Source organism: Lissotriton vulgaris, chromosome 9, assembly GCF_964263255.1.
Source record: "Lissotriton vulgaris chromosome 9, aLisVul1.2, whole genome shotgun sequence".
NCBI lineage: Eukaryota > Metazoa > Chordata > Amphibia > Caudata > Salamandridae > Lissotriton > Lissotriton vulgaris.
The window spans coordinates 767,509,990-767,535,064 of record NC_141697.1 but is presented as its reverse complement, the minus strand read 5'-3'; the positions used below and the strand labels follow the sequence as shown (position 1 = coordinate 767,535,064).

Genomic DNA, 25,075 nt, shown 5'->3' with positions numbered 1-25,075 from the left:
AGTGCTCAAAATGCAGGAGGAAACATCCCTTGGACAACTGTTTTGGGGTAGGGGGGGTTTCAGCAATTGGGGCAGCAGTGGCAGCAGGGGGCAACACAGGGGGACAGTAGCAGTAGCATTTCTTTTAGGTCAAAGGGAGCTAAGAGTGTTCAGGGGTCTGGGACAAAAGGCTCATACGCCAGTTAAGGCAGAAGGCAGCCTTACAGAGGTATTACCACAAGAAGACTGCAGAAGTACTAAGGGAAGGGTTCAAAGTGGGGTTTTCGTTTGGTTCATGCAGCACCTAGACACAGGCGTTGGTCAGAAACTTTGAAGTCAGCAAAAGAACATTCACAGGATGTGCAAGGGAAATTAGAAAAAGAGGAGAGGAAAGGGAGAATGCCTGGCCCTTTCCAAGTTTGGCCTCTGGATAACTTGACTGTGTCACCAATTGGGGTGGTGCCCAAGAAGGAACCTGGACAATTCTGGCTTATTCAGCATTTATCATGTACAGAAGGGTGCTCAGTGAATGATTTTATCGATGAAAAGGAAGGCACTGTTTCTTACTCGCCAGTTGACATGGCCATATCTCTGGTAGTGACGGTGGGCGCAGCGGCAGAAATGGCACAATGCAACATAAAACCGTCTTTCCATTTGCTTCCAGTCCATCCAGATGATTGGGATCTTCTGTGCATCCATTTCAATGGTAAATGGTACGTGGATAAGGGATTACAGATGGGATGTTCTATGTCATGCGCATTGTTTGAGTGTTTTTGCACCTTTCTGCATTGGTTGTTTTAAAAATGGACTGGGCACATGTTACTTGTCAGTTGACGTGGCCATGTCATGGGTAGTGACGGCGGGCACAACTGCAGAAATGGCACAATCAATGCGACATAAAATCGGCTATCTGTTTGCTTCCAGGCCATCCTGATGATTGGGGTTGTGCGTGTATCCATTTTCATGGTAAATGATACGTGGACAAGGCATTACCGATGGGCTTTTCTATGTCATGCACATTGTTTGAGTGTTTTAGCACCTTTCTGCAGTGGTTGTTTTAAAAAAGGAAGGGGCACATGTTAGTGATCCATTACTTGGATGAATTGTCTTTGTTGGAACCTCCAACTCCACGGAGTGCCAGGAGGCCCTGGAAAACTTCAAAGAGCTGACGGAGGATTTGGGAGTGCCATTGGCACCCGAAAAGATGATGTGCCCAGCACAGCACTGTCTTTTCTTGGAATTGAGATTGACTCCAAAAAAATGCCAGCCCGGTTGCCGGATGATTAAAGGGATAACTTTCTGGAATTGTTTAACGCTATGATGGCAAAGGAAAAAGTAATGGTCAAAGAGATACAAGCCTTGCTAGGGTATCTCAATTTTGCAGGTAGGGTAATGAAAGTAGGGAGAACCTTCTGCAGGAGGCTAGTGAGGGCATTGGCAGGGAACAGATTGCCTTATCATCATGGGCATCTCTCTTCAGGTGTGAAAGAAGATTTGAGAATGTGGCACATTTTTCTGCAAACTTTCAGTGGCATTCCACCGGCACGGGAGGGGGATCTTATTTTACATGTGCAGATATTTTCTTGACAAAATAACAATAAAATTCAGACCCGCTTCGGGTCCAGGAACAATCTGAGGCAGCAAGTGACATTGTTTGATTGCGGACACGTGTAAATGAAGGGGTCTGCACCATTCCAGCACTGTGAACATGTCTGTGTGACTATGTGTGTGAGTTAAAGTGAGAGTCAGTGAAGCAATAAGTCAGAGTGAGACTGAGTGACAAAAAGGACCAATATGTGTGAGAGCGAATGTGAGTGATTGGGGGAGAATGATGATGAGTGTAACTGTGTGTGTGACTGAGTCACAATAAGACTGAGTACATTAGAATGAGTGGGATTGAGTGATAGTCATACCAGCCCTCCAATGCTGCCGGTTCAAATGGAATATCAATAAACGTACTCATGAAATTGCCTGCCTTCTGGGAATGAGTCTTAACTTCACTGTTGAATATCTTTATTATTAAAGTGAGGACACATCAGTGAACCAAATAACTATTATTGCATTATTAGATGCTGAAAGGAAGCTATTCCCAAAGTTAGAAAAACTGAAGGAGAGGGCAAAGAGGAGCAATTAATTAATTTTATGAAGCTTCCGTTTTGCCCAAATTGCTCATCTATTGACAACATTATGGCTCTCTCGAACTAAAATCAAGATTTTTTACCTGCATTGTAGACTATAGTTGTGCTTTCCTCTAAGTAGATGAGGCGGGCAGTGTCTAAAAAGCAGAAACAGGGGATGGAGCCACTTTGATTGCACCTGATTATACAATTTAGTGAAGCTATTTGGATCAAGGTTACATTCATTAATAGAGCAGGAACATACATATTATATACTCAGGGAACAACCTAAAAAAAGAATGTTTCTTCACCACTGTTTTCCTTAGTTTTTGTATATGGTTGATCTCCCTGCGACCTTGAGAAGCCGTAAGAGCACTACAGTAACTCAGAGTGTAAGATCTGCAGGAGATCTAGGGCTATTGCAGAAAACTCGGTTTGGCTCCTAAGGCAGGGCGATAGGCTTCACGTGTTATCAATATCATCGATGCAACATTAGGTTCTTTTAAATATTGGTGGGTAACACTATTAACATGTACAATTTTTATACAAATGTCATCATCTTACTATAAAAGACTACTATATTTGTCAAAAACACTTGGGAAAACATTCATTAGCTATAATTGGATTACTCACTAGATTACATTTCCCACACATTTGTGCATCAGTTCCAGCTCCCTTATCCCCCTGTTGTCTGATTTATAACGTTTCAAAGTTGCAAACTTCAGTAGCACCTGGTGTCATATTGGAAAACCCAATCAAACTCACTCTCTTATGAGTCTCGCTGAGATTAATGTTGGCTGATTCTACATCTGGACGAATCATAATATATTATGTTTTATGTTTGAAGTGAGAAGATATCTACGATAGAGAGAAGTAGAGAAGAGGTAAGTGCATATGCCCTCCGCCTACTCTAAAGTGAATTATTTAAAGCATAAAATAGAGATCCATTTAATATGCTGGTGATGGCTTAGGTAAAATGCCAGGTTTATTGATTATATCACTTCCAATGGGGGCGCAGTGGCCATCACCCCCCATATTAATTGGGAGCAGAATTGACAATGGGGTGCTTTTCAAGGGAGTGTTCTTGCATTGTGGAAAAAGAAAAGTTAATAGAAAAATATACAGACTAATGAATTGTCCAAGATTTGAAATAGTGTCTCTTGACACAGGATAGTACATAAGACAGAATTTAAAATAGCCTTTTTTTGGGGGGGGTGAACTCTACCAGCTAAATGGCATTTATTGCATGGTGCTGTGTTCTCATGTATCTCATGTTCGAGTACCATGATATCGGGACAAGAAGAAACTGCGAAAGGATGCATGGTTAAGCTAGCTTGGTGCATCAACGAGTACTCAATGAGATGTAGGGTCTAGTTTTGTATAGCCTGTGGGGCCTGTTGATTGTATGAGCACCCAACAGAACAGCAGAAACAGGAAAAACTTACTCTAGTGCATTGGGTACATTGTGTTAAGTCTTAAAGGAAGGGGTGGTGGAGAGGGATCATAGTAACATCACTGGCATCTCTGAGCATTTAGTGTTCAATCCCATACATTGTTTCTTGTGTTTTCTCTTCTACTGAAGGCCTGGGGTTTCTCTTCTTTGTCAGGCTGAAGGTCACTGGGTTGGGGCAGTGTAGTGCCTTTTCCTCACTAATCAGAAGAGGCTTTGTGTTGTTCATAAACACCCCAGAAAATGCACACCCTAAAATGAATTCAAAAAGCAAAGTTTTACTTTTGGTCTGATAATTGAGTGATGCAAAACTATTTTGGGGCATATTTGATCTGAGACCCTACAGTGGCATGGCATACTTGTTTCTAAGCTCATTTTCTTTGTTCAGCTGCAGCTGGAGAAGATAGATGAGAGACTGGAGGTCTTGGAAATGAGAGTAAGTATGGTGATGACTTTTTGAGCAATAAATTGCTGGGTGTTTTTGCGGCTGGTACCTTCTCACAGTTATGGTGCTTCTCCTTCTCCACCAACGCCACAAGGCCTCATTACGAGTGGCCCGCAAAATGACCTGAATTGTCCCCACACAAGGAGTTACTGATACAGGAGGTACCGGTGTCTCTGGAGGAGGGGAACCATGCTCATTAGGATTTGGTTCATGTGGGTCCAATAAGGAATGTGTAATGGGAACTCTGCAATTCTAGGTCGGATTTCCTGGCAATTCTCAATTCACCCCAAAATTGTCAGTGATTTTAGCTCTTTTCAGCAGCCTAAATCCCTGTGCAAAAGTAGAACAAATATATGCCCGATTGGGCCAGTAATGGGGCTTTTCTGCTCTCATCTCGTCATGTTAGAAAATTGTAACCTTTTACAGCCAATCTGTAAAGCATATTAAGGGGAATAATTTGAAATGAGTGTTAAGTTAGTAAATTCTTTGGGGTACAACTGTGTAACTGACATGCTGAATACATTTTATTAGGAAATATTTTAGTCAAAAGGTATTTTAAAGCATGACATCCATTTTTTGGTCTTTATGGGTCTCTCGTCCCTAGCAACAGCTGTTACTGGGGCACCCTTATTTCCCATGAGCTGCTTCCTGAGTATCCAGCAGCCATAGGAACAGAGATACACACTATGGTGCACCACCATCTATATACTTCCGATATCCATTCTCTTAGTAACAGAAAAGAGGGGCCTCAGTCATGGTAAGCAAGGGGCTAAAATGAGACCCTTAAACTCCCCATTGTGACTGCAGCCATTATCTGTCAGTGTAAGGCACTTATTACTTTATGCACCCAAAAAACATTTGGCATTCTGTGATGTAACAGAACAGAGGAGCAACATTTATATTAAACATAAGCTTAAAATGTGATCCCTTCACTCTCCTTTATGATCCCTCTACTGACCGTATCTACTTCTGTGTGCTGGCGAAGGTAAGCATTTGATGCTTGTCTTGGAAATATTTATCAATTTATGGTAATTTTTTTAGGGTTGAAGGGTGGTAATATTATATGTTGTGATTTTTTGATCAAGGGTATATTACAACATGTAGTAAAATGGTTCAGTGGATGAATGTATCCGATGTAGAGATCCTGGGGTAACTTGAAGGTCACATAATGTTTGAAAACCAGTGGATGCACTGGCACTCATAAGTTTGAGGTCTGTAAAATGTGTACCAATGGGCTCTCTCATTGTGGCCCCTGTCAGTACAGTACCGGTAACTTTGATGATTAGGGGCCAGATGTAGGTAAATCCGATTTACCGACTCTTAAATATCGACTCATACCGATTCGGTATTTAAGAGTCAGTAAATTGGAAGGAGGCAGATGTAGGTAAAACGATTCTGTAAGAGTCGATATTTACCGAATCTGTAAATACCGATTCTGTATTTCCCATTGATTCCTATGGGCCTTGAAGCCCATAGGAATCAATGGGAAATACAGATTCGGTATTTATCGATTCGGTAAATACCGAATCCAGCAAGGGTGCAGGGGGTGTCACTTTGACACCCTCTAGCACCCCAATTCTGGACTTGTGTGCCATGTGGCACACAGACATGCCCTAAGGGCATGTCTGTGTGTCACATTGCACATGTGTGCATGCACACCTGAATTCGGTATTTTACCACCCAATAGGATTGGGTGGTAAAATACCGATTCCTAAGGGCCTGTGGCACTCTTAGGTGTGCCACCTACATGTGGATATTCCGAAGCGGTAAATATACCGATTCAGTATTTTACAGATTCTGTAAATTTACCGATTCGGTAAATTTACAGAATCGGTAAAATATAGGGCCCCTACATCTGGAAACCCTAATACCGGTCGGTAACGACCGAATTCGGCCGTTACCGACCGGTATTAGGGCTCCTACATCTGGCCCATAGTTCTCTATCTGCACCAAATAACATTAAATAGTCTTTGCAATTGAATTCATAACTTTCATACTAATTTTACTGGGCAAAAAAATGATGACAATCTGAATTGATTGAATTTGGCATTCTGAACTTCAGCTTGTTTGTTGCATTTGTTAATCTAGACAGCAAAGTCAGCTAAAGATTCTATGGCCTTGGAGCAAATTACTGTATTGTCCTCAGTAGGAGACATTACCAGTCGCGGCCCGTGCAGGTAAGAGCGGTGGGCTGGGGAGGGGGGGACGGGAGAATTTGACACACAACCATTAGGGAAAATGAAATAAATAAATAATTTTCCCTCCTCGTCGTCTGACGAAATCCCCCACCACCACCCGGCCCCACCGCTCTTACCTACATGGGCCGTGGCTGGACATTACTGACGTACAACAAGATATTTTACCTCATGTCAGCGCCAGGAAGCTTCGGCGTCAGTGCGCTTTACAAATTGCACCTAAGATAAGATAAGATGTAATACTTTCTTCATGCACAAATTATTTTTAAAAGTGGCATGACAAATTGTTTCCAACTTAAAAACAGTAGACAATTAAACATTGGCAGGAGAACATGTAGATAAGCCACGGAGTAGAACTTCTTTTTGAGTGTAGAGATTAATAGAAGGTGCAGGGTGGTTTCAACTTGTTGCTTACCTGGAGGAAAGGTCAGTAGACGTCACTGAGATTGGGACTGATGTGGTGGTGGCTTTGTTGGACAGTATTGAGATTAGAACTTTCAAGGAAGGCATCTTTGAATGGAGTGAGACTGAAGCCAGGGAGCGTATTCATCTGGGACCAGGTAAGTACAAATGCAACTTAGGAAAAATCATAGTTTAGAATCATGATTTTTTTAAATTTTACATCATTAAAAGTATGAAAATGAAGGGCCTTATTTACAGTTTGGTGGACGTGACACTAGGTCAACATATGACAGATATCCTGTACACCGTATTACAACTGCCATAGGGTAAAACACACTTGCAATAATACGGGGAATGGGTCATCCGCCACGTATGCAATGGAGTATCCCATCTGCCAAACTCTAAATAAGTCGAACAATTTGAAAGCGGAAGTAAAACTGTTTTATGACTTGTACACCAAAACAATAGGTTTTTAGATACATTAAACAAAGTAGCATCGAAAACTATTATGGTGCTGAAAATGTGCTGGCGCTTCTAAGCTCTGGCCTATTTCACCCACCGTTGTAATTCAGACCCTGCTGCTTGTACACAATAAGACTACATCTGACCTAGTTCCTTCATGGATGCAAAGCAAGAAATGTAGGCAAGTCTAAGTGCATATTAAGAAAAGCCCTATCTTGGATGTTGTTGCATCAGAGGGAATGTTATGGTGTGTTAAAACATGTCATATTATGTTATGAATACCCACAAAGCTTTTTATGTAGAACTTTGTTGCTGTTTTTAGATTAAACCTTGTAATATACAGGCGCAATATGAGGTATACTTTCATTGGAGGGTTAAGCCTTCAAAAATATCGCCTGAACTTTGTGTGGCCGTACCCCCATGTTACTTGCGTTTTCTAATGTTGGGGATGTGTGTACCACTTCTAGTATATATTTCTTGTTCTTATTGCTTGAGACTCCATAGGTGGTCATGTTGTCCCACTGTCACTCCTCGTGTGCTCCTTTACCCTTTTGGCTGCTGTCTTCCATTTGTGACTCATTATTGCAGAAATCTTAGTGGCAGAATGCCTGAAAAGCTTGCTTTTTTCGGCTTACTATTAACCCACACAAGGTGAGAACATGACAGATGCGTGTTGAGCCATTGGCTTCGTTCTTGCGATGTGGTGTGTGGCTGTGCACGTGATTCATTGGCAGTACTGTGATACCCAACCTTATTGGAGGAACATCTTTCACTTCATGCTCGGAACTGTGGAATCCTTGTGTTGTTACTGGCACTTTGGGGATAATGTGGTGTAGTGCAGGTTTTATCTGTTCCACTCTATATAGCCCTTTCTCAGTCTATTCTCTACCCCAGTGCTGCCACATTTCAATCCCACAGCTGCATGGTATATGTATATATACCAGCGTTCTAGGCATGGCACCTGGCTGGCAGTGTTATTGCCATGGCTGAATTTTCTATGCCCAGTTAAGGTTGTCGAAGCATTGGTAAAGTGTGAGGAACAGAGTGTTCAAAACTCTCCTTTGCACAATAGGATTTCTGGAGAGGCGCACACACACGCACACACAAACACACAAACACACACACACGCAGATTACAGAATGAACCTGCATCAAGACAAGTCAGAATAGAAAAGAAGAACTTACTCATTTGCCACCCTATGAGAGATGCTATAGGAGGTACTGCTAATAAGAATGTGGGCACTTTTACATATATATATATATATATATATATATATATATATATATATATATATATATATATATATATATATATTCATATACATATATAACCTGAGAGGTTGAATAAAATCTCCCTTACTGCAGCCTTGATGGTATGAAGATTGCGTCGTATATATATATATATATTTTTTTTTTTTTTAACAAAGGGGGCGGCACAACTGGATACTATATTAAGCTTTTATTCACACAAACACTCCACCAACGCGTTTCAGCCTCACGGCTTTTCTCAGTGTTTGTGTGAATAAAAGCTTAATATAGTATCCAGTTGTGCCGCCCCCTTTGTTCAAAAATTAATTTGGGGCTTCGATCCAGCTCTCGGGTTGAGCACACACTGTCGAGCGCTCTCAGGCTTGGAAGGATCGTGTTGGATTCATATATATATATATATATATATATATATATATATATATATATATATATATATATATATATATATATAAATATATATATATGTGTGTGTGGGGCGCAACCATTCAAAGAATATCAATACAATATGAATGATAGCTTCTATAGGAAACTGTAGACTATGATCCTATGTTAAGGGAATGATCTTAGGAGTAGTTTGTGGAGGTATGGTATACCCTTCAGTCTAAAAAGGATTTTCTTGGTCTCTGACAATAGGTGGGAACTAGAAGTCATATGGCTGGGCACCACTCTACTTTAAGACACCTGGGACAAAATTTGCAGAGTTTCGTCCGCTTTATTATATTTTTAAAGTCCAAAAAGTTAATGTTGTGGAATGGGTACAGAACATGTTTCTCACTACACACATTACTTCTTCCTATCTCAAATGTTTTTTCCTGTGCCCTGGCGTCTTGCTGTAGTTGATTTGTCTATAATTATATCTGCAAAGAAAGGTGACCAAATACCTTGTCAACTCATTAAGAATGGTGGGATATTAAAAAACGTAAACACATGCAGCACGTGCATTTGCCCATATTCATCATGTTTGCACTAGTAGTTCTGGTACTATAATGCTGAAATGAACCTACAAAATGCTATAATGTTTAGGAAAATTAGATAAAAAGCCTGGAAAGGCAAAACACCTCGTCTTTGGTAGCTTTGACAGCATTAGTGAGCTTCACCATTGTATGTATTTATGTAGTATAGCCATATTTCTCAGCTGTGGGGCACCCCACAGCTCTGTCCTGAGCCCCACACTGTTTAATATATATATATGAGACCCTTTGGCAGAGATTGTCCATCCATTTGGCATAACAATCATCACCTATGCAGATGACACTCAGCTTGTGGTGGCACTCAACCACCCGAGGGGTCATCAAGCACCCTAGGCTGTTGCCTAGAGGAGGTCGCCAAATGGATCGAGTTCTCATGCCTTAAACTTAATGGGGACAAGACAGAGCTTATGCACCTGGGCAACTCCCCTGCCTTCAATTCGGCATCTCTTTGGCCAGATTGCCTAGGCGCGGCTCCGTCTCCTAAAGACCAGATCAAGAGCCTTGGTATCTGAATCGACCACTACCTCACTTTCAGTCATCAGGCAGCGAAGGTTTCTGCAACCGACTGAGAACTATATCAGCCTCTAACTTGAATCCCCGGAATGGTTCACCATTTCATTCATCAATGCAAGCTCCGTGGTAGTCTGCGCATGACATTTTGACTTGACTCTACAGAAGGGTCTTATATGTCTGAAACATGGTTCAAAGACCATTCAGATAGGACTCAGCCTTATTTCTAAGCACTAGTTACAGCATTCCGATTGGCAGCAGGATATCTAGCATAAAAGTAGGAGTTGTCCTGGTTATGAATAGATGTATTAGATCTATTAGATCTCTCCAGATAGAACTTCCTAGTAATTCATGTAATCCTAGTAATTCATGCATTAATTATTTAATTAATGCAGTGTAATGCTCACACAGTCATGCCTGTTAATGTGGACTTTAGGGGAAAAGCTAGGGGATATACGTGTGAAATGTTAAAGCCTGCTTTATGTTTATTTTGAGATTTTACAGGTAGTCTTTCACTAGGATAATTATAAAATGCGCTAATATTCTGGTGCTACACATATAATTTTTGCAGCACTATAAAGAGGGCTGTTTGGATGGAAAAGTCCCTAGCATGCTGGTACTGATTTTTCCCAGACATGCACCCCTGTCCTGAGTGCCACAGCAGCTATTTTATCTGGATACCTGGTGATGATTTTTGTTTATGGGCGAACAGGGACCATACATGTGAGCCATGACCTACGTTTATTTCATGGATTGAGATCTTGCTAGGACCTGGAGGAGTGCCACCAGTGCTACCCTCATAAGAGATAAAAGGCTACTGTCTTTACCAAAGTGCATGGTAGCATGAGCGTGGTGGTGGGAGCATATGCTGTTTTAGTAATGTTGATGAGCAGAGTTAGCAGGCCGTTTTACGTATGTGTCACTAAATTGGGGCCCACTGGCCCACTCATGTAAAGGTCTGCTGCTGTGTACTTAACTTAGCCTTGGCCCAAATTGAATAAGCATGTAGTTCTGTGCAGTGTGTGTGTGTGTGTGCATGTGCGTGCTGTGATGTATGTGTGCTTATGAGTGTTACTATACAATGGAGGCCTGTGAGTTCCATATTTGAAGCCTAGGATCTTGAGGATGGAATATAGATGAGCCCCCAAGAAAGATTTGTGGATGGCTACATTCCTGAGAGCTGGGTGGGACACACACTGAAGGAAGGGAGCTGGGTGGGACACACACTGAAGGAAGGGAGAGCTAGGCTGTCCTGGGCACTTCAAAAGGGCTCTTTTATTTTGAAAATGCGCTAGTCAGTGGGGCCTGCGCACATTTCAGAAAGGAGATGTATCTGATAATTGAATCAAAAGGTGTAAGGCTGGGGGCAGTGTAACATTTTGTTAGATATATATTTCAGTGAGGGTGACATTCAGGTGTGAAGCACGAGTTCCTCACATGGCCTGTGTTATGAGGCTGTTGTTATTTGAGTTACTCCTGCTGTGACAGACTGCTTCCTGGGCAAAGGAGTGGACAAAGGAGAGCGCAGTTCAAAGGAGGCACCCGCCACAACATGAACTTCAAAGCATGAGGCACTAAATCACATCTGTGTCTAGAAATGGATTATAAACAGGGGAGCTTGAAGCTCCCAAGTCATCAGCTATCAAGCAGGCAGCCTTGGCTGTACGTAGACATGGGGAGGCTCAGCAACTGTTCTGCCTGGTGTGACCAGGACTAGGGATCAAGTTCTGCCAGTCTACCAGCTTAGTATGGAAACATCACCCAGCGAAATCAATACTACCTGCCCTGTAGACTGGAGCATCTGCACTTTCCTGTCTGCCAACACCAGACAACCCTGTGAGGAGGAGGAGAGTGCCTCGTGAGAGCAAGACCCAGTGGTCGATCCTGTCGACTGGATTCCCATAGCAAGTTGTTAGAATACTCCAGTCGCAGCACTCGGTCCATTGCACATGTGCAGACTTAATTCCGTGGCCCTATGTTAGAGGGGACCTTTGTGAGCTAAGCTGATGTTGCTCTGATCAGGCTGTTGCCTGTGTGCAGACCAAAGTCAGTGATCGCGTTTGCCAGACGGGTTGCTTTGAAGGGCAAGAACTTTCACTCTGTTGCTATAAGAGAGGGCTGTAGCCAAGTGCGCTATGTGACCTGGAGACAGAAGTAGGTTCTGAAGCCTCACCTGAAGGATCGGAAGCCAATGACTGCCCTCGATCCGCCAGTGGGATCAAAGTAACTTTACCACCTCATCCAAACTAGCACAGCAGCTTTGCTTGCAGCGACAAGACTACCGCTCAGTACTAGCATCGCCTCTAGTCCACCGCAAGTGCTGAACATTCCCATGGTCTTCCGTATTGTAACACCAGAGGGAGCGGGTAAGGATTGCCGGCCAGTCGAACTTACTCTACAACATAGCCTAATAGCCCTGAAATGCATTGACCTCTCTAAAAAGCCATAGTTGGACTTCAAAGACTGACTCGTTCCAGGGCCTAAACTGAATGCTGCATATAGTAAATGGCAAATAACCACTACTAGTAGGCAGGGAAATGGAACCTGTGGCCCTGTCTGGAAAAAAGCTAGAGTGCTGTTGACCTTAGGATGGATGTGTATATTGCTTGTGCATGTCGTATTTCAGTTTATATATATAAATACTAACCTTTTTCACAAATGCAAATATCCGAATGGAACAGCATTTATTGGGGTTGCAATGTATTTTATGTTTTGAGCTGTGTTAATATTTAACCAATCTTCCCCACCAGAGAAGCCTTGACTCTCACTACCCCTGAAAGCCAAGTACTGATGGGGTAGTTGGTCTAGTTGCTCAGGACCCAAGTATGGTTGAGCCCCGGAACATCAGGAATAAAATGCCACATCCATCACGGTTGGGCCCAGTAGTTCCTGCTTGCCCCGTGGGCCTCTGAAAGGGGTTCTGATAAGAGCCTTTGTGTACTCAGATTAATGTGTTTATTAATGCACTTTATCGCCACATAACTAGTGTGCTTTGAGTTGTCTGCAGTTAGTTGGTATAGCTCTATCTTACACTGCAAAGCTGGCCTATGTGAATCTTGTCTCTTCACCAGCATTTCCAGACTTTAACACTGATGAAACTATCACGGCAGGGGTGCATGTCCATTAAAATGGCCTTACTCTAGCAGCAACTCTTTATAATCTCCAGTCTCTAAATGTGTGTATTAAACAAAACAATAGAAAGTGATAAGTAATTGTACTTTTCTTTTACATTTCAAAGATAATCTATCTGACGGAACGTATTAAAGGTAAGATTATTTTCAAAATGTATGTAAATCAACATTCAATGTTTCATTCTGATTTACTTTCATATGTAATTTTCCCAAATTACATAATTTGATTCTCTAATGACAGACCCATATCTCAGGACTATACCAGAAGCAAGGGTCAAATTAATAATTTCCCTCTAAACACACAATGTGACCTGTTACATGAGATGTTTCATAGATATGGTTCTTGATTTTCAGAAAGCACAGTGACACTTATCATAGAACATCGGGGCAACCATTAAATAATACTTAATACTTCGAACTGTATCAGCTGAGCCAAAGACACTCGTTAGAGTATTATGTCCCCCATAATTTACTGTATCCTCTTTGTGAATACTTAGGTAGCCTTCGATCAGGGGCTCCAACTAGTTGGAAATATAGTTTTCCATCTAACAATAAGGAACAAAAATGCTTAGCTCATGGGTGAGCTGATTTGACACACCGTCAACCTGGGAGCAGAAGATGTATAAATATAGGGAAGCATGATGGGACATTCAAACAAATATCTAAAGTAAAGAAAGTCTCTTAATCATTTCATGGTTCTCAAGTATTCATAATGAATACTCCTTGCTCATTTAAGGAGAGAGTTGGATACCGTTTACGGAACAACTCCTTTTGGTACATAACCCCTTTGTTTATTCTTCCAAAGTATGTAATCCCCTTGTAGGCTAATGCAAGAATGTGACCTAGTGCCACGGCAAAAACCACTGACCGTAGACCAGAAACATCTTATGTGGATATGGATTCAACTCTGGAAAAAGGTAAAGTGAAGTGGACCTGTTCTGATGCAGGCCTCTTTCTGTAGGCAACTGACCCTAGCTAGACATCTGTAAAAATGTGTCCTCAATAAGGAAAGTTAACTTAGCCTGTTTTTAACTGAAAATATTGTTTTCTACAGATGAGGAGGAACATGCAGCTTTTGTCAGGTAAAGGAATCTGTTCTTTTTTGTCAATATGCTATATTTAGGTTTTCTGGAGACAGTTTCAGCTGTTCCTTCCTCATAATGCATGTTGTACAGAACAGAATATGTAAATTACTGAAAATGCCAGATTTTCTGAAGTTTGGATTGGTGTTTATTCTGTGCTTAGAAACATCATGGTTGACACCTTCATTTATTGTTGCAACATTCAAATTTCCTACCACACATCTCATTTGTAGAACAACACATACAATGGGAGTTATGGAAGGACTCTCTGATAGCTTCATCTTAGGGATAATACCCCTTCATGCTGCATGGCATCATATAGAAAGTAACTCAGCACACTTCACTGCATCCCAGGGCTACTAACATAACACAATGTATGACATCCTAGGGTCGCTAACCTAACCCATTGCACTGCATCCAAGGGGCGCTAATGTAACACACTGCAGAACATCCTAGGAAACCAAACCCAACCCACAGCATTGCATCCTATTGGCTCTAATTCTCACACTGCATTCTAGAAATACTAATAACATACTGCACTGTAAAGGCCTGTTCCTACTCCTCTACTGTGCAGCCCATGGAAGTTAATCCAGCACACTGCACTATATCTTGGGAATACTAATTCAGCACACATAACACTGCATGTGATGGACACTTCAATTCTGCTACATCCTAGGGAAATCATATAGTCCATCATAGTCTTGGTGCATACTTTCAGGACCAAGAAATCAAAGAGAGTTGACTAGTAACAGATCACAGTGTAAGGTCTTGATCCTGCTCCACTACAATGTCATCTCTGGAAGCTAATCAACCACACTGCGCTATATTGTGGGACTACTAACTGATACAATGCACGGTATGCCATGGTGTTGGACATGGACCTTCTTAGGGAAATGGCCACAAAACCTTTTGCTTTTTGATCCTAGTTTTTGCTGGCTCTTTCTGGATGACTTTAGGACTCTGGGCACCTTCCAACTGTACTGCAGAGGGAAGAGGTGAACACCGGTCCTGCACGTACCAGGAAGGGGGTGCATATGTGGTTGGTTTTGGTACTGACCCGTACTTGTGCCCCGTAAACAGGTACCCCACATACTCATGGAGGGTACACCACTCGCTAGTAGTGGGACATAGCACTGAGTGTGCCACCCACTGGATAGGCTGTCAACCATGAATTGGGCCTACCATTGCAGGCCTATGGGGCGCCATTGCACCCCTGCTTAGTTTGGCATAGCTCACGCCTCAGCCAACCCTGAGTGGGCCTTCTTATGCCATGAGGACATCCCCACAAGGAAAGCCCAGAGAGGCGCAGGGGGATGGTAGCCTGAAGTCAGGGTGTGGACAGATGGATGTCCCCTGTCCAGGTAGTGAGGAGACTCCACGTGGGTTTTCCCCTGCCTTGGAGCTCACTCCCCACGGGGTATTCCTGGGGTGTTGCCAATGCTCTTGTGTGGCCTTAAGGTCCAGGGCACTTCCTCACCATAAAGACAGAGGGAAAGTGCAAGCATGTTAGGAAGTGGCGCGTGCATGATTTTCTGAGACATGGGCTGGTCTGCCATCACAGAACTGTGGGTGCCCGCTTGCACCTATGGGTTTGGCCCTTGTTCTGGTTCAAATGCATGTCCAACCTGCCATGCATGCTTATGGGTGCACACTTAGAGTTAATGTATTTTGGCCTAGGTGTCTGGCCTGTGTGTTCATACCTACAACTATGATGTTCCCAGACCAGTTTCAGGCCTGCTTTTGCTGTCCTGAGTGTGAACCCAAGTTGTTAGTGACTGCTTGTCTGGCCTGCCCTCTCAGGCCTCAATGAGCGCACTTGACCCTGTAGTGTGCAAACCAGTGTCCAGCCTGCCCTTGCAGGCTTGTGCGTACGCCCTGACACCGCTAGTGCTAGGTACTCATATGCTGCTTGCTGTGCAGACTTGTGTGATGGTGCTAGAGAATGTGTCCTGCCTGCTCTTGCAGGCCTGTGCATGCGCACTTGTGCCTATGGTGCCTGTGACCACGTGTTCGGCCTGCCATAGCAGGCCTGTGTAGGTGCACTTGGGCCCAGAATGGTTAAAACCGTTTCCAGCCTGCCCTTGCAGGATTCTGTGAGTGCACTGGCACAGATGGTGCCAGGGTCTGTGTGTCCAGCCTGCTATAGCAGGCCTGGGTGTCCATTTGCACACAGGCACACAGGTAGTGTGGAATACCGAAGTGTGTTTTCACTACCTATGATATCTGTTCTTCCCATATGCTAACATGGGGAAGTATTTGACCCTACTTACATCTGCAACAGTGGATTACAGTGGAGCAGCCTCATGGTGTTTCCTATCAATGTATTAGCAGTGCCAAACTCGTTCCAATGGTAAAGGTGGTTTAAGCATAACTTGCTTAGAAATGCACCTTATAGAATGTGAGCATTTCTATGTTTTAAAACCCTTTGTGTGCCTTGGGCCTGGCTTCAGTCAATACTGTGGGCCAGGGGAGCACATCTGTGCATTCCCCAAAGGCAGCTACAAACCATGGGCATGCCCTGGAACAGAAGACCTCTGTCATTTGAGGGCAGAGGGTAATTGATTGCTAAGGGAGAATTTACACTCAGCCTCTCGGGCCGGATGATGGCCCCAATAAAGATTAAGATCTGCATTCCAAGGACCCATGGCAGACAGGCCTGAAATTTAGGGGAGACATCTGTGGTTCAAAGGTACACCACCTGAACCACCCCCAACTTCAAAGGCACACTTCAGTATAAATACTGGTGCCATGTTTCAGCAAAGGGTGAGATACTCTTGCGGGGACATGGTACCAGAGCACCCGGACCGCTTCGTACACACTGCGAGGATTCTGTTGTACATATGAAGGATAACTGAATCATGGCTGGCCTGGGCTTGTGACCTGCTGAAGTGTGGTGCCCTGGAGTGTGCTCTCCAAGGGCCCATCGGTAGGCCTCCTATTTTCCCAGAGATCTCATGGACATCAAAGATCTCCTGCAAGGGGTCTACACCATCTACCTGACACCTGGAGAGTGGTGCCATTGCAAGTGTCAACTTTGTCTTCTGAATACCGTTGGGCAGCGAGTCCTGGGCATTGGACTAAGAACAGTAACTGAGAACAGATTGCCCTAGTTTGGAGCCCCAGAAATTTTGCCTTCCCCTAAGGTGTTTGGTTACTGTACTGCAGGGATCCCGACATTCATTAGTGTCTTGTTGGTAATGACCAGATACACTGGTTGCGGGACCCCGCATGGCCAGTTTCGACATTTGTGCCTCATCTCTCTTGTGCGTCATGGCGACTGCATGCTCATTGCGTGCGGTGTCCGATTCATAGGGTTCAACCTTCGGAGATGGGGTTATACCCGTATTGGTGCCTCATTCAACTTCATGTGGCTCTGCTGAACTTGTGCCTGTGTGACTGGATTGGTCTTGTGTAACGCAAAACAAGGTGCACTGGACATTGTGCCTCATTTTCGAGGAGCTACAGAATTTGCAACCCTTCAGTTTGTGTGTACCAGGAATTGTCTGGTGTAACCTAAATCAACGTGGACCGGAAGGTGTGCCTCATTTCCAGTAAGGTACAGAATTTGCGACTATTGCTTGTGTGTTACCTGAAGTGTGTGGTGTGACCCATATCAAAGTGCACCAGACTTTCGACCCTGGCTGCATAGGTACAACCCTGAGCAGTGTGAACCTGAGGGGGTATCCTGCTGCATCATACCCATTCATCATTACTCCCTTCCTGACCTTCTTCTTGGCAGACCAACTAACTTCTCCTCACCTAGCCCATCCTGAAGACATTGTGGCGCTAGGTAGTAGCAAGGGAGATTGACTGGGCTAGGGGAACGCTTCCAAAACTTTTCGTACATGGGTCAAGAGGCTGCGTATCTCCCTTGTGTTTTATATCTGTGGGTAAACGTCCTAAGTGGCTGCCAAAACCTTGTTGTTTATGTCTACCTCTTAATTAGAACGTGTTACTTCCTCCTCCTGTTCAAGAGAATCCAGACTAAGTGGGACCTGGTGATCTTCCATCCGGGGTTACAGATTGAGTGGAATGGGGTATGGAGGGAGGTTTTGGCCACGGAGTCTGCAGAGTGTTTTCCATTGACCTGCTGAGTATCAGCGCACGTATTAAGCTGCTGAGTGTATATTAGTGCAAGAACATTCTGGACGGATTAGGCTGGTATCAGTGGCACTGCATGTGGTGCAGAGTGTGTGTGGGAGTGACACTGTGTGCACTGACCGTGTTTCACGGCATAGGCCGGCGGTAGGATTTTCTATGTAGAGCACTTGCATTTGACACTGGATTTACCCATGTGGCCCTAACCCACTGTGCTGCTAAAAGTGGCCTTATTTCCTGAATGTACATTTTCCTGATTTCATTATGACCCAGGGTGCCCCTATAACTGTGTGGGATTGAATTAAAAGGATTGTTGGGGTGGGCCTTGGGTGTATAGCATGTTTCACTGCATAAGGGTGATGTGTGCTGGGTGAGGGGTTAGATTAGGAATTGTCCCTGTGAACATATTTTTCATATTATCACAACACGAGTGGGTCTAGTACTGCTAGTAGTACTTCCAAGTGTCAATTATACCCAAAAGTACATGATGTTCATATTGCATTGATTATATACATGTGTTGAATACATACGATTTTTACATACATCGTGTGTGAAGTCTCTTTTGTACCGTGCAGGGTATTTATTGTGAGTGAGTGCTGTGCCAATGCTTTACACATTGCCTCTTTGATAAGCCTGACTGCTCAGAGCCGAGCTACCCAAGGGTGAGCAAAGGTTATGACGCAAGTGTAATCATCTGCCCTTGATGGGAGTGCCAGACTCTGCTTGGCGGGATCATTGTCTTAGCCAACCAGGCGGCCACTGCTTTCAACACATGGTCACTTAACAACCTTACTGCTCTGCATCATAGGGACATCAGATAATGCACCATAGTGGCAGTCTGGATGGATAATGTCATGATCTAGCAATAAAAGACTGTTGATCAGTTAATGACTCTGAAGCTGACTAAAGTCTGTCCCCTCCTATCAAAGTGCATGGAAAGATTGTATGTTTTACCTAGGCAATCAAAGAACTCTTTGTTCTCCCTTTTTGTCTTGGGAAAATAAATCACTACAATTGTGCTGGGAGTATTGTTATTTGTACAGACTTGCCGACCACGCACCTTGACAAGGTTCATTATGGTATGGTGCACGATTGGTCATAGCCCCACATTGACACTGTGTGCAGGACTTTGAAGAGTAAAAGTTTTAAATGTTTAACAGGTACATGCATCAAAGTATTTTAGGATCGCAAACGGTGCGAATCGCAAAAATAGGCCGTTTGCGATCGCAAAATCCTCTTTTGGAATGCATGAAGTTTCAAAGCCCTCGAAATTTAAGAATTCGCAAATATTTGCGAATTCTCAATTTGCGATTGCATTTAAGGAATCGCATTTTGCGATTCCTTAAATGCAATGCAAGAAACCTTTTAAAATTGCGAATTCGCAAGTAGGGGTTGCAAATTACCACGAGGGTGAACCTCGTGGTAATTTTTGAAAAATTATTAAAATGCTCAAATTAGCATTTTAAACACTGTCATGTTACAGACACACATGTCCTTAGGACATGTGTGTGTGAAACATGCACTTTAAAATACATTTCAGGGGTGCAGGAGGGGGTCCTTTGGACCCCCCCCTGCACCCATGGAATGCATTAACATTTTGCGAATCGCTAATTGCAATTGGCAAAATGTCAATGCCTTCCCATTGATTCCTATTGGCCTTTTGGATCATAGGAATCAATGGGAATTGCGAAATCGCAAATTAGAATTCGCATAATATTTGCGATTCGGTAAAAATTGCGATTTTTACCGAATCGCAAAAATTATGTGAATAAATTGATGCATCCCTTTTTGCGATTCCTTATTTGCGATTCCTTAAAAATCGCTAATAAGGAATCGCAAAACGTTTTGTTGATGCATGTCACCGTTAGTTCTTTGGCAGAAAAACAGTGTCACTGGAACAATGGCTGCAGGAGGTATAACAGCACCCCAGATAACCTTGAAGGAGTTCACATTGAAAATGTACAATGACGAGGCCTTTGCATATTTGTCTTGCAACATGCACATTTTTTTTAGTGACAGCTGATGAGGCTTCTTCTGACCGCTGCCTGTAATTCTTTTAACTCAGTCCCTTGTGCCATTCTTGCTGGGATACAGTTTAGGGCAAAAGGAGAAGGCTGCAGCACACGTGCAAGCAAAACATCTGATTAGTTTACAAAGTAAACTTTTCATGTATAGGAAAAATAACAACATATTCAAAACCTGGTAAATCCCACAGCATGTGAGGAAGCAACACCGCACCCATTAAACATATAATCGGTCCTGTTCTTGCCATGTGTGGTATTACCTACCCACTCCATGCTTTGTAACCCAGAATGAAGGATAACACTAATAATACGTTTTTGCATAATTCGAGGTCCAAAATATAGGGTATTGCAGGACTGACCCATATAAATTCTTCCTGTTTTTACATGATAAAATGTGCTGGAAAAAAAATGTGCACTGATTCACCGAATATACACCCATGCTCAATATTCTGGACAATAAACTGAATACCACATGTTAGCCATATATTGGATAAGATGTACTCCAAAGTGCTCTATTCGACCTTGCATGACCCTCACACCACACTAAAAAAAATCACTCATTAAGCACATTTGTGCATTAAGTATCATTTGGATTTTTCACAATCCTATGTCTTTGGCACGTTGATGTCACTGGCCACTACCCAAAGTATAAAAACTGTTCAGACCCATTGAAAAAAAATTGTAGTGTGAACCTTTATTCCTGGCCAAAGGGGCATAGGCTAACCTGTCAACCTATTGTGTGGTCTTTTCCCAAGCATTTGCCTTCTGCCCTCCTGTTGGCTGAAATTAGCTTTTGTTGGTTTTAGGTCACTGCACTTTACTACTGCTTACCACTGCTAATGTTCTTGTGCTCACTCCTTAAAACATGGTAAGATTAACCTATACCCAATTGGAACTTTTAATTTACTTATAAGTCCCTAGTAAAGTGGTACTACGTGTACCAAGGGCCTGTAACTTACATGCTGCTAGTGTGCCTGCAGAAATTACTGTGCCATTCACTTTAGGAACCTTTCTAATTATATCTCAGGCCTGCGATTTTAACCTGTGCGAAGTTTTCAACCTGCTATTTCAACCTGACAAAATAAACCTTTTGTCAGGCCTAAATTCTTCATTTTAATACATATAAGTCACCTCCTAGTGTTGACCCTGAACAGCCTTTAGGGCAGTGTGCAGTGTTGGACAATTACTTTTAAGTTTTACATGTCCTGGCTGTGAAAAACTCCTACATTTGTTTTTCACTGCAGCGAGGCCTACTTCTCCCAAAGAAAAACATTGGGTTTCCTTATTTCATTTAATAGGTGATGTCTTTTGGTTGGGAATAGGCAGAATTGTCATGTTTGGACTCTAAAAAATTGGGATTTAAAATCCTCCTAAATGGTAAAGTCAGATTTTGATTCACAATTCGGAGAATGCCACTTTTAGCAAGTTGGCATTTTTTGGTCCTAATCATTTAGTGCCTGAAGCCTGTGTCCTGTGTCACATGACTAGGTGTATGTAGTTGGCCTTTCTGTATTGCTCTCAGTGATACAAACTGGATCTAGGTGTTGGAAGGAAGATCCAATCTGTCAGGGTGGGAGGTGCAGAGCCATTGCCTGCCCTAAGTACATTTCAAAAGACTGCATTCAGTGCACTCAAAAAAGACTTGACACCACCTATTGTCACCCCAGTGCCAGGGACATCTTAAGAATTTCAGGGAACCCTGGGCCAAACTTATTTTGTGGGCCCCTGTTTGGAATAGCTTTGAATTTATGATTCAATTTTAGCTCTTTTGTGCCCTCTTTGGCCAGGTCACTGACAGTGGACAGGCGCACTCGTCCAAATTCTAAATGTGTTGCATCTAATATTCAAGGATAATGATGTGTCTTTTCAATATTTTAACCAAGCAGCAGCTCACTAATAATATTGCAAATAAACTTTTTGACACCATCCCATTTCTCATATGTGAGGTCCTTTGTAATCTAAAAGAAACTATGTTTTTATGGATTTTGCTAAAATGCTATTTAAAATAAGTTTAAGAATTATTCAAGTTCATCAGGGCAAGACTCTGCAGAAAAGAACTGGCTCTGTCATGGGCCCCCCTGAAAGGCTGGGGCCCTGGGCCAGAACCCACTTTGCCCATGCCTTAAAACGTCTCTGCCCAGAGCCTTGGCTGAGGAGGAAGGAAATTCTAGAATCAGATGTGTGGTGAAGCCTAGAAGTTTTTCTTGCTTCAAAGCTGGCACCAGGTATAAATACAGGACCCTCACCAACTCTTCAATGCACTCCTGGACCTGTGGATGCTCCACTGCCAGAGGGCTACCCCGCTGCTTGTGGACTGTCCTGCTCTCTCAGAAGATAGACTGGACCTACTCTCTTCATCCCAGGAAGAGTGACCACCTGTTCCGAGCTACAGGGACAGAACAAGCTCCAAAGGTCCCACTACAAGTGCCCATCCAACCCTCTGCACTGGACATGCCTGGACCTGCAACTGGACCTGCCTGAGTCCTGCTGGCCTCAACTGGAGCTGGTTCCTGATCCCCAAGAGGTGCCTCCATAGGTTGCGGATCCTTGGCTGGCATCAGCTGAGCTCCTCCTGTGAAGAAAATAAAAAAAGCCTGAAGTTCTGGTTTCTTTGCATCCATGAATGGACCTGTTCGCACAAAGATATTGCCCCCTGCGATGGCCGCTTATGCGAAGCTCCGGTGGACCAGACGCTATGTGGTACAGTGGCCATGAGTGACGATCGGCACAGTAAGATCTGCACTGTGTGCTACAACAACGCTCTGCTTGCTGTTGGCGGCCTCTACCGCGAGCTGGACTATTCGCTCCGGACTTTGAGAAGGTAACTTTTTCAGCGAGGCTAACCTGGTCTCTGCTTCGGGCCAGTGCTCCATCTCGGTCGGCCTGAACTTGTGTATTTCCCCCAGTCTAGTACAACCAGATAACCACGAGTGGCGCTTTGTGTTTTTGAGTGTGACAATTCCCAAAATATTTGAAATTGCAAATCTCCTGTTCTACTAATTGGATTTTTCTCATTTTGGTCTCATTTTATTCACTCAACTTTACTCTATTTTCCTAAGTAGATGTGGGTGTTTTATTGTGTTGTGTTTTCACCTCAGTACTGTTTGTGTGCTGCATAAATACTTTATACATTGTCTCTAAGTTAAGCATGACTGCTTTTGTGCCAAGCTACCAGAGGGTTAAGCAAAGGTTAATTTAGTGACGTTTGTGGTTCACCCTGACATAGATTGTGATTGTTGTTTGAGAACTGGGTTTCACCCCCCTTAACCAATAACCCAAGTTCTCAGAGCATACATCTGCTTTCAGGAGAGAGTGTGCATGTTCTTTAGGAATATAATGTCAGGACACACATGTTGGATCCTCTCTGACATGCTGGGAAATGAAAATGTGCAACCTCTTCATGACTTCTACAGAAGCTAGTGTTAGGGTTGGTGCTTTGTAGACACAGAGGGCTTTGGTCTCTAAGTTCTCCTGCCATGTAAAAAGAGCGGTTGCTGTTTGTGACCTGAGACAGCAGACCGATTGTTTTGTAGCTGTACACTGTCAAACTCCCATTATTTTAAATCCAGCAGACTGACAAAAAGTAAACATGCATGTGGGGGGTTTATTACAGCCTGTTCGAGTTGCTTTGGGCTCAGGATCAAAACACAACAGCTGTATGGAGATGATACATATTAGTTTGTTCTCTGGATTTCTATTTTACCATTCGGTGTTGCACTGAACACCGCAGTGTTGCCCAGGCTCCATCCAGCAGCTGTGTGGGGAGGGCATTTTTTATGACTTTATTGAACTGAGAGCACTACAACGAATCTCATACTTCCTTCTGTCTGCCTTTTGTGTATCTTCCCAATTCAAAATTGATGTCTTGGAGTTTAAAAAAAAACAAAATCAGTGTCTTATATAGCACGAACTAGACCCGAGATAGTGGGTATCAGAGCGCTTTACATGAGTAACAGTTTAGTTAGATGGACACATTCAGTTTTCTTAGGCACAGGGAGATTAAGTGATTTGCCCAGAATCACAGGATAGTGGGCGTTGATGCCAAGACTCTAACCTGGTTCCCCAGGTTTGAGGTCGACCACTCTAGCCGTAAGGCTACATCCATGTTCGGTTATTCCTATTTTTATATTAATGATGGATGTCTGTAGAATTCCTGAGTCTCTTCGTGGCCGCTCCTGTACCCTCCACCTCGGTGTCTCCGCCCATTGGTCCCCACTTCTTGTTCTGCACTTCCCACAAGCATGGAATCCATTTGAAACAACCGTCTCTTGGATACGCTTCCTTTCTTTGAGTTCAATTGGAGGATTATGATGAGCATGTCAGACTAATTATATAATAAGGGATTTTGGTTGCCATTGTGCCACCTCTAACAACTATGGGCATGGAGTCCAGCATGCACTCTGCACAGCCCTGAAGGAACCTCTATTTGAAGGATACTAAAAGCCTTCTTAGGCTACTGAATGACATCTCTTTTGAATCAGACTCTGTCATCTTGGTCACTATGGACATAGAGAGTCTGTACACGAGTATCCCGCAGGAAGAAACATTACGGGTACTGGCACAAGCACTGGACACTGTGACTTGGGATTATGTCACGCCCAAGGCGTTTATTTTACAATGTGCAAGGATGGCACTAAAAGAAAATTACTTTGAGTACAAGGGACAACTGTACCTTCAATGCACAGGGACCTCTATGGGCAGCACCTTCGCTCCAAGCGTAGCGGGGCTGTACGTTTACGATTTTGAGACTAAACACATCCTGCCCCCTTCCAACCCCTTTGCCTCCTCCATAGGCTTATGGAGGAGGTACATAGATGATATTCTCATACTATGGACGGGCACTGAAAACAGTCTCATTGAATTCTTAAGCTGGGTCAACACTCTTGACCCTTACCTAAAATTCACGAACAACTACAGCAAAGAATCAATAATTTTCTTGGA

At 43.3% G+C, this 25,075-nt stretch overlaps 1 long non-coding RNA gene across 1 annotated transcript; it reads left to right on the top strand.

Moving 5' to 3' along the window:
• Positions 1-2,941: 2,941 nt before the first annotated feature.
• Positions 2,942-13,070, top strand: LOC147692226 (uncharacterized). The gene is made up of 3 exons (XR_015299814.1): positions 2,942-2,980; positions 3,935-3,982; positions 13,038-13,070. It is a non-coding gene; the product is annotated as an uncharacterized LOC147692226 (long non-coding RNA).
• The last annotated feature ends 12,005 nt before the right edge of the window (positions 13,071-25,075 follow it).